General features: G+C 42.4%; 1 long non-coding RNA gene across 1 annotated transcript; it reads right to left on the reverse strand.

The window, feature by feature from the left end:
* Window positions 1-2,704: 2,704 nt before the first annotated feature.
* Window positions 2,705-4,773, reverse strand: LOC129888113 (uncharacterized). The gene is made up of 3 exons (XR_008766545.1): window positions 4,582-4,773; window positions 4,173-4,249; window positions 2,705-2,912 (listed from the first exon to the last, which is right to left on the reverse strand). It is a non-coding gene; the product is annotated as an uncharacterized LOC129888113 (long non-coding RNA).
* Between the last annotated feature and the right edge of the window lie 2,000 nt (window positions 4,774-6,773).

Raw genomic sequence — 6,773 nt, forward strand, 5'->3', positions numbered from 1 at the left:
ATCATTGATCACCCTAATGTACTCCATAGGTACACCTTTAGCCTCCAAATATCTCCATAGTATCTCTCATGGAACTTTGTTGTAAGCCTTTTCTAGGTCGATGAATACCATATGCATGTCCCTCTTCCTCTCCCTATATTGCTCTATCAATCTCCTCATAAGATGAATGGCTTCTGTAGTTGAGCGCCCCGTCATAAATCCCAATAGGTTCTCTGAAATAGACATGCCTCTTCTCACCCTTGTCTCCACCACTCTTTCCCATACTTTTATAGTATGACTTAGAAGCTTGATACCTCTATAGTTGTTGCAGCTCTAGATATCCCCCTTGTTTTTGTATAAAGGGATCATTACGCTCGACCTCCATTCTTTGGGCATCGTTGTTGTGTTAAAGATGACATTAAATAACATAGTCAGCCACACTAAACCTACCGAACTCGCGTTCTTCCAAAATTCCCCAGAGATCTCGTCAGGTCTGGTTGCTCTTCCCCAGCGCATCCTATGCACAACACTCTTAACCTTTTCAACCGTAATACTCCTGCAATACCCGAGATAGTGCCGCATTCCTGTACGCTCCAAATCTCCCAACATGATGTCTCTGTCTCCTTCGTCATTCAGTAATTTATAGAAGTATGACTACCATCTCTGTTTAATGAGAGTCTCATCTACCAATACTTTTCCATGCTCTTACTTAATGCATTTCACTTGATCCATGTCGCGTTCCCTTCTCTCCCACACCCTGGCTAGCTTAAACAATTTCCTATCCCCACCTTTCTCTTCTATTTCAGCATAAAGGCATACAAAAGATGTCGTTTTTGTCATTGAAACCACCCCATTCGCCTCCTTCCTCGCTATCTTATAAAGTTACTTATTCATCCACTTGTCCACCTCTTCCGTGCTTTCTATCAACTTCACATATGCCATCTTTTTTGCTTCCACCTTTCCTTTCCTTCTCCATTCCACCACCAGTCCCCTCGATGCCAACTGTGACTACCTGTCGAGACTCCCAACACTTACCTTGCTACAACCCTAATACAACTAACCGTCCTATCCCATATACTGGTCGCATCCCCATTACTATCCCAGGCCCCCATGACCTTCAATTTCTCTCCCATCTCAAAGGCACTAGCTGTGGTCAAATTCCCCCATATGATCCTTGGTCAATCATCCCCGACCCTTTTCTTTCTGGTCATCTTGATCCCTAAATCCATCACCAAAAGCTTATGTCTGGTTGTAAGATTGTCTTTTGGAATAACCTTACAGTCTTTGCATAGACCTTTATCATCCTTCCTAAGGAGTAAAAAGTCTATCTGAGTCCTAACCATAAAACTATGAAATGTTACCAAGTGATCCTCCTTCTTTGGGAAACTCGAATTGGCTATCACCAACCCAAAAGCTCTTGCGAATTCCAAAAGTGAAACTCCTTCTCCATTTCTATCCCCGAAGCCAAAGCCTCCATGCACATCATCATACTCTCTAGAAATAGACTCGATGTGCCTATTAAAATCCCCTCCCAAGAACAGTTTCTAAGTAGGCAGTATGCTTCCCACTAACCCGTCCAAATCCTCCCAAAAGCGTCTCTTCTCTTCTTCGGCTAGGTCTGCTTGCAGTGCATAGGCACTAATAACATTCAGAGTGATCCCTTCAACTACCACCTTAATCGACATCATCCTATCAGTAGTTCTCCTAACCTCCACCACCTGGTCCCTTAAATCACTGTCTACTAAAATGTCTACCCCATTTCTATACTTGGATCTACCAGAGAATCAAAGCTTATACCTGTCTACCTCCTTAGATTTAGGACCAACCCATTTGGTCTCTTGAACGCAGGCTATATTAATCTTCTTCTACTTAAAAATCTTAACTATTTCTATGGACTTTCCCATTAACGTGCCAATGTTCCAAGAACCTACTCTCATTCTAGACGCTCCTTTAACCCACTCGCCCCTCTTTACCCTCAACTTTGTCCCTGGAAGAGAACATGACCCTAGTATATCATAACTATCCAAAGCCACGAAAACATGTATAAGCTAATTAATTATTTATTTAAAAGTCAACAGTTAGAAAATACCACAACAAGTGTATAGACAAAGAATATATGGAACCAGAGGTACCAACTTCAGTTGTAAGAACCTGGTTCACGCCAAAAAATGTTGTTCACGCGAGAAAATATTGTTCACACCAGAAATTGGAAACACTAGTCACTCCAGAAACACTGTACATGCCAAAAGTCGGAAAATCACTGAATCGATTTTAAAATAAAGGGCTCTTTCAAGATTTTCCCTGTTGTGAAGCCAGTCGCCGTCATGAAACCAAAGAAGGCACCTGCAACAAAGAAGAAATCCTCTTCCTCCACCGTCGCTGTCGATGCTGCTAAGCCCAAAGCAGTGATCCCAAAGAAAAAGGTTGTACTGAAGACACCCACAGTAGCAGCAGCAACAAAGAAAGTTAAGAAGCCTATAACTGCTCCGGCTAATGTGAAGAAAGCTCCAATGAAGAAAGGTGCAATCAAAGATGATAGATCTTCCAAACAGATGATAGATCTTAGTAATAGTATGTCACGACCCAAAAACTGAGGTCATGATGACACACATCTCAAAACCCAATCTGATGTGTAACCCTAAAAATAAAACTCATACAAGACTCCCAAAGGGGAAAGTGATGCCACGATTTAAATAAAAAGAAGAAAAAAAAAAAACAATGAAGAAATTATCCCAAAACCTGGTGTCATAAGTATAAAGAGCATCTAATACAAGGTTCGAATCTGAAGATACAACATTAGTCTCTGAATGATACAAAAGACTGAAAAATAAAGATAGACTAGTGACGATCCGAATTCTGGGACCTCACCACTAATATGAGAATACACAATCCGCTAGAATATTAACTGCCACGTGGGGTACCCCGACTAGTATCTGCATCAAAAAGGGACACAGAAGTAGGGGTGAGTACAATTCACATGTACTCAGTAGGTTTTAGTTGACTGAGTATAAGGAATTAATCAAACCTATGAAATAAACTAAGGAACGCATCCACCTGCATACAGAAAAGTCCCACTCCGGCATCGGTGCCGCCAATTTATATATATATTGACGCGAGTAAAGTAAACCCATAATAACAGCTCATAATCACAATTAACCAGATAATTCAAGCAGCACAAATATCAATGCAATGCAATGCAATATGATGATGCAATGATGTGGTGGTACGGTGGAATCAAGACTGTCGCACAGACTGTCGTATACACCTGCTGAGCTGTGCTACCAAGCAAGGCACATGGGGGTCTTGCAGACCATATAACTCAATCACAATATCTCATTATCCTTGCCACCTCCTCGCGGTCAAGGGATCACAATGCATCCACTACCCTGCCGGAAAACTGCCTCGGTCAGGGACTCAAGATACAAAGGTTAGGATCACAATGCATCCACTACCCTGCCGGAAAACTGCCTCGGTCAGGGACTCAAGATACAAAGGTTGGGATCACAATGCATCCACTACCCTGCCGGAAAACTGCCTCGGTCAGGGACTCAAGATACAAAGGTTGGGATCACAATGCATCCACTACCCTGCCGGAAAACTGCCTCGGTCAGGGACTCAAGATACAAAGGTTTAAAGGTGTTTCATTTTCTTTCTCAAAAGGAATTTCCATATTTCTCAACTTCCCATGTTTCATGATATGATGAATGAGGATGAATGCATCAAAACACATATGCATGGAAGTAATAATCAACTCACATGTGGTATAAGGTTCAAAGTTCTCAAAACTTAACCTACACATGATATTCACCCTCAATAAATAGTAACGGGAAGAACACACTTTCATTTAAATATTCACCCCTTTCTCAACAATATTTCAATACTCAAGTATGCTCAAAACCCCAACTCAATCTCTCAGGCGGCATCACAAGTCAAATAATATACTCAAGCCTCTCTCTTAGGCAAATCATAATTCACATGCTCTCAAAGCAAATAAGATAACAAATAAGGCCCCCACACGGGCTATGTAATACAAATAAACCCCGTCACGACAACACATTAATAAATAAGCCTCCACACAGACATCACAATATATATAACATTCTCAACTCATACTACAACCCCATCCCAAAGTCTATAACATATGAATGACTAATTACCCCATCTCAATCTCAAAGAAAGATAGTCAAACCTACCTCAATTGCCGAAACCGCACTCGAATACCTCCACCGGACAAGCAACTCTCGAATTCAGTGCCCGGAATGACAATCCACTATCAACAATGAAACATACACGTCACAAGGAGTCCAATGACACCCATATTGATAGGTTTCGGAACCGGGGGTAAAATAGTCCAAAAATTAACTATTTTCGAAAAGGGTCAAATCTGGAAATTTACTGAACAATCCCATTCTATTGGCAATAAGGAACTCATGGTTGAAAAACCCATAAAAATAGAGCTCAAAACGAGTTGGAAATCACAATTTTCCTTAAATTTGGATTAGGGAAGAAACAAGGATTTTTGGGGTTTGAAACTAAAATTTAAGAGTTAAAATCGTCAAAAACTTAATGAAAAAGGAAGGTTTTAGGTCAAAATTCACTTACCCAACACTTTGCCTCGAAAATCTCTTCTCAAATCACCTCAAGGAGTTCAAGAACTCAAACAAATGTTGAAAAAAAATATTGAAATGGGAAGAAAGGGGCATTTTCTGCCCAAAAAGTTACTGTTCACGCGTGTTACTGTTCACGCGTGTTTTGTACAAATTTACGAAAATCACCCTCAAGGTCATTACAATATCCACCACTAAAAAGGATGTTCGTCCTCGAACATAAGATAAAATAAAGTACCTGGGGTCTCAAAAAGCTGAGGGTATCGAGCCTGCATATCAGACTCTAACTCCCAAGTCGCCTCCTCAGCAGGCCGATGCTGCCACTGCACCTTGACCGAAGCGACCTCCTTGGTCCTGAGTCTACGAAGCCGCCTATCTAGAATAACTGTCGGCTCCTCCTCATAAGTCAAATCCGGACTCAACTCTACCGCATCATAAGAAATCACATGAGACTCATCCGGTATGTACTTGCGAAGCATGGAAACATGAAACACCGGATGGACAGCTGACAATTTAGGGGGTAAGGCCAACTTATACGCCATTCCACCTACTCTCCTCAGGATTTCAAACAGGCCAACAAACCTTGGGCTAAGCTTGCCCTTCTTTCCGAACCTCATCACACCCTTCATGGACGATATTTTAAGCCACATGCAATCACCCACCATGAACTCTAAGGGACGAACCCTCCTATCAGCTTAACTCTTCTGACGACTCTGAGCTGTCAATAGTCGACCCTGAATCAAACGTACCCGCTCCACAGCATCCCTAAGTAAGTTAGTATCCAATGCATTAACCGCAACAGAATCAAACCATCCAATTGGTGATCGACACCTACGACCATACAATGCCTCAAATGGTGCCATTTGAATGCTGGAGTGATAACTGTTATTATAGGCAAACTCTGCTAAGGGCAAGTGTTGGTCCCATCGGGCACCAAAATCAATCACACAGGCCCTAAGCATATCCTCCAACACCTGAATAGTCCGCTCGGACTGACCATCGGTTTGGGGATGAAATGCTGAACTCATCTCTAGCCGCATACCCAAACCACGCTGTAATGCCTTCCAAAAGTGAGAGGTGAACACTGAACCCCGATCCGATACAATAGAGATAGGCACCCCATGCAGCCTAACAATCTCACGAAGATAGATCCTAGCTAACTGATCCGCATTGTAGCTAGTCTTCACCGGAAGGAAATGGGCTGATTTGGTCAATCGATCCACAATCACCCAGACAGAGTCATACTTACCCAATGCCATGGGTAATCTAGACACGAAGTCCATAGTGATACGCTCCCATTTCCACTCAGGAATGGGCATCCTTTGCATAGGACCACCCGGTTTCTGATGCTCATACTTCACTTGTTGGCAATTTAGACACTTAGCCACAAAATCAATAATGTCTCTCTTCATGCCACACCACCAATAGTGTTGTTTCAAGTCATGAAACATTTTTGCCACTCCCGGGTGAATCGAATACTTGGAACAATGAGCCTCCTCTAATATCATACGTACCCATTCACTAACCTTGGGCACACAAATGCGACCATTAATCCTCAAAACTCCTTCCAGATCAAGAGAGGCTGATTTTGCTTCACCACTCAACACTTTGTCTCGAATGACCCTCAACTTTTCATCTTCAAACTGGTGTGTACGAATCTGGTCCATCAAAGTAGACCTAGCCTCCACAAAGGCCAAAATACCATGATGTGTAAAAATATCAAGTCGGACCAACTGTCTAGCCAATGAATGAACCTCCAACGCCAAAGGCCTCTCCACAGCTTTAAGAAAGGCCAAACTACCCATGCTAGATGCTTTGAGACTTAGGGCATCCGCTACCACATTAGCTTTTCCCGGATGATAAAGTATGGTAATGTCATAGTCTTTCAATAACTCTAACCACCTACGCTGCCGCATGTTCAGATTCGGCTGAGAAAAGATATACTTAAGGCTACGGTGGTCAGTATAGACCTCGCAATGCACTCCATAGAGATAATGCCTCCACAACTTCAGAACAAACACCACCGCTGCTAACTCTAAGTCGTGGGTAGGATAGTTCTTCTCATGTACCTTCAACTGTCGAGAAGCATAAGCTATAACTCTACCTTTTTGCATCAATACACTACCCAAGCCGACTCCCGAAGCATCACAAAACACAATAAATGCCACGCCCTCCTCGGGTAAGGCT

Source organism: Solanum dulcamara, chromosome 1, assembly GCF_947179165.1.
Source record: "Solanum dulcamara chromosome 1, daSolDulc1.2, whole genome shotgun sequence".
In the NCBI taxonomy this organism is placed as follows: domain Eukaryota; kingdom Viridiplantae; phylum Streptophyta; class Magnoliopsida; order Solanales; family Solanaceae; genus Solanum; species Solanum dulcamara.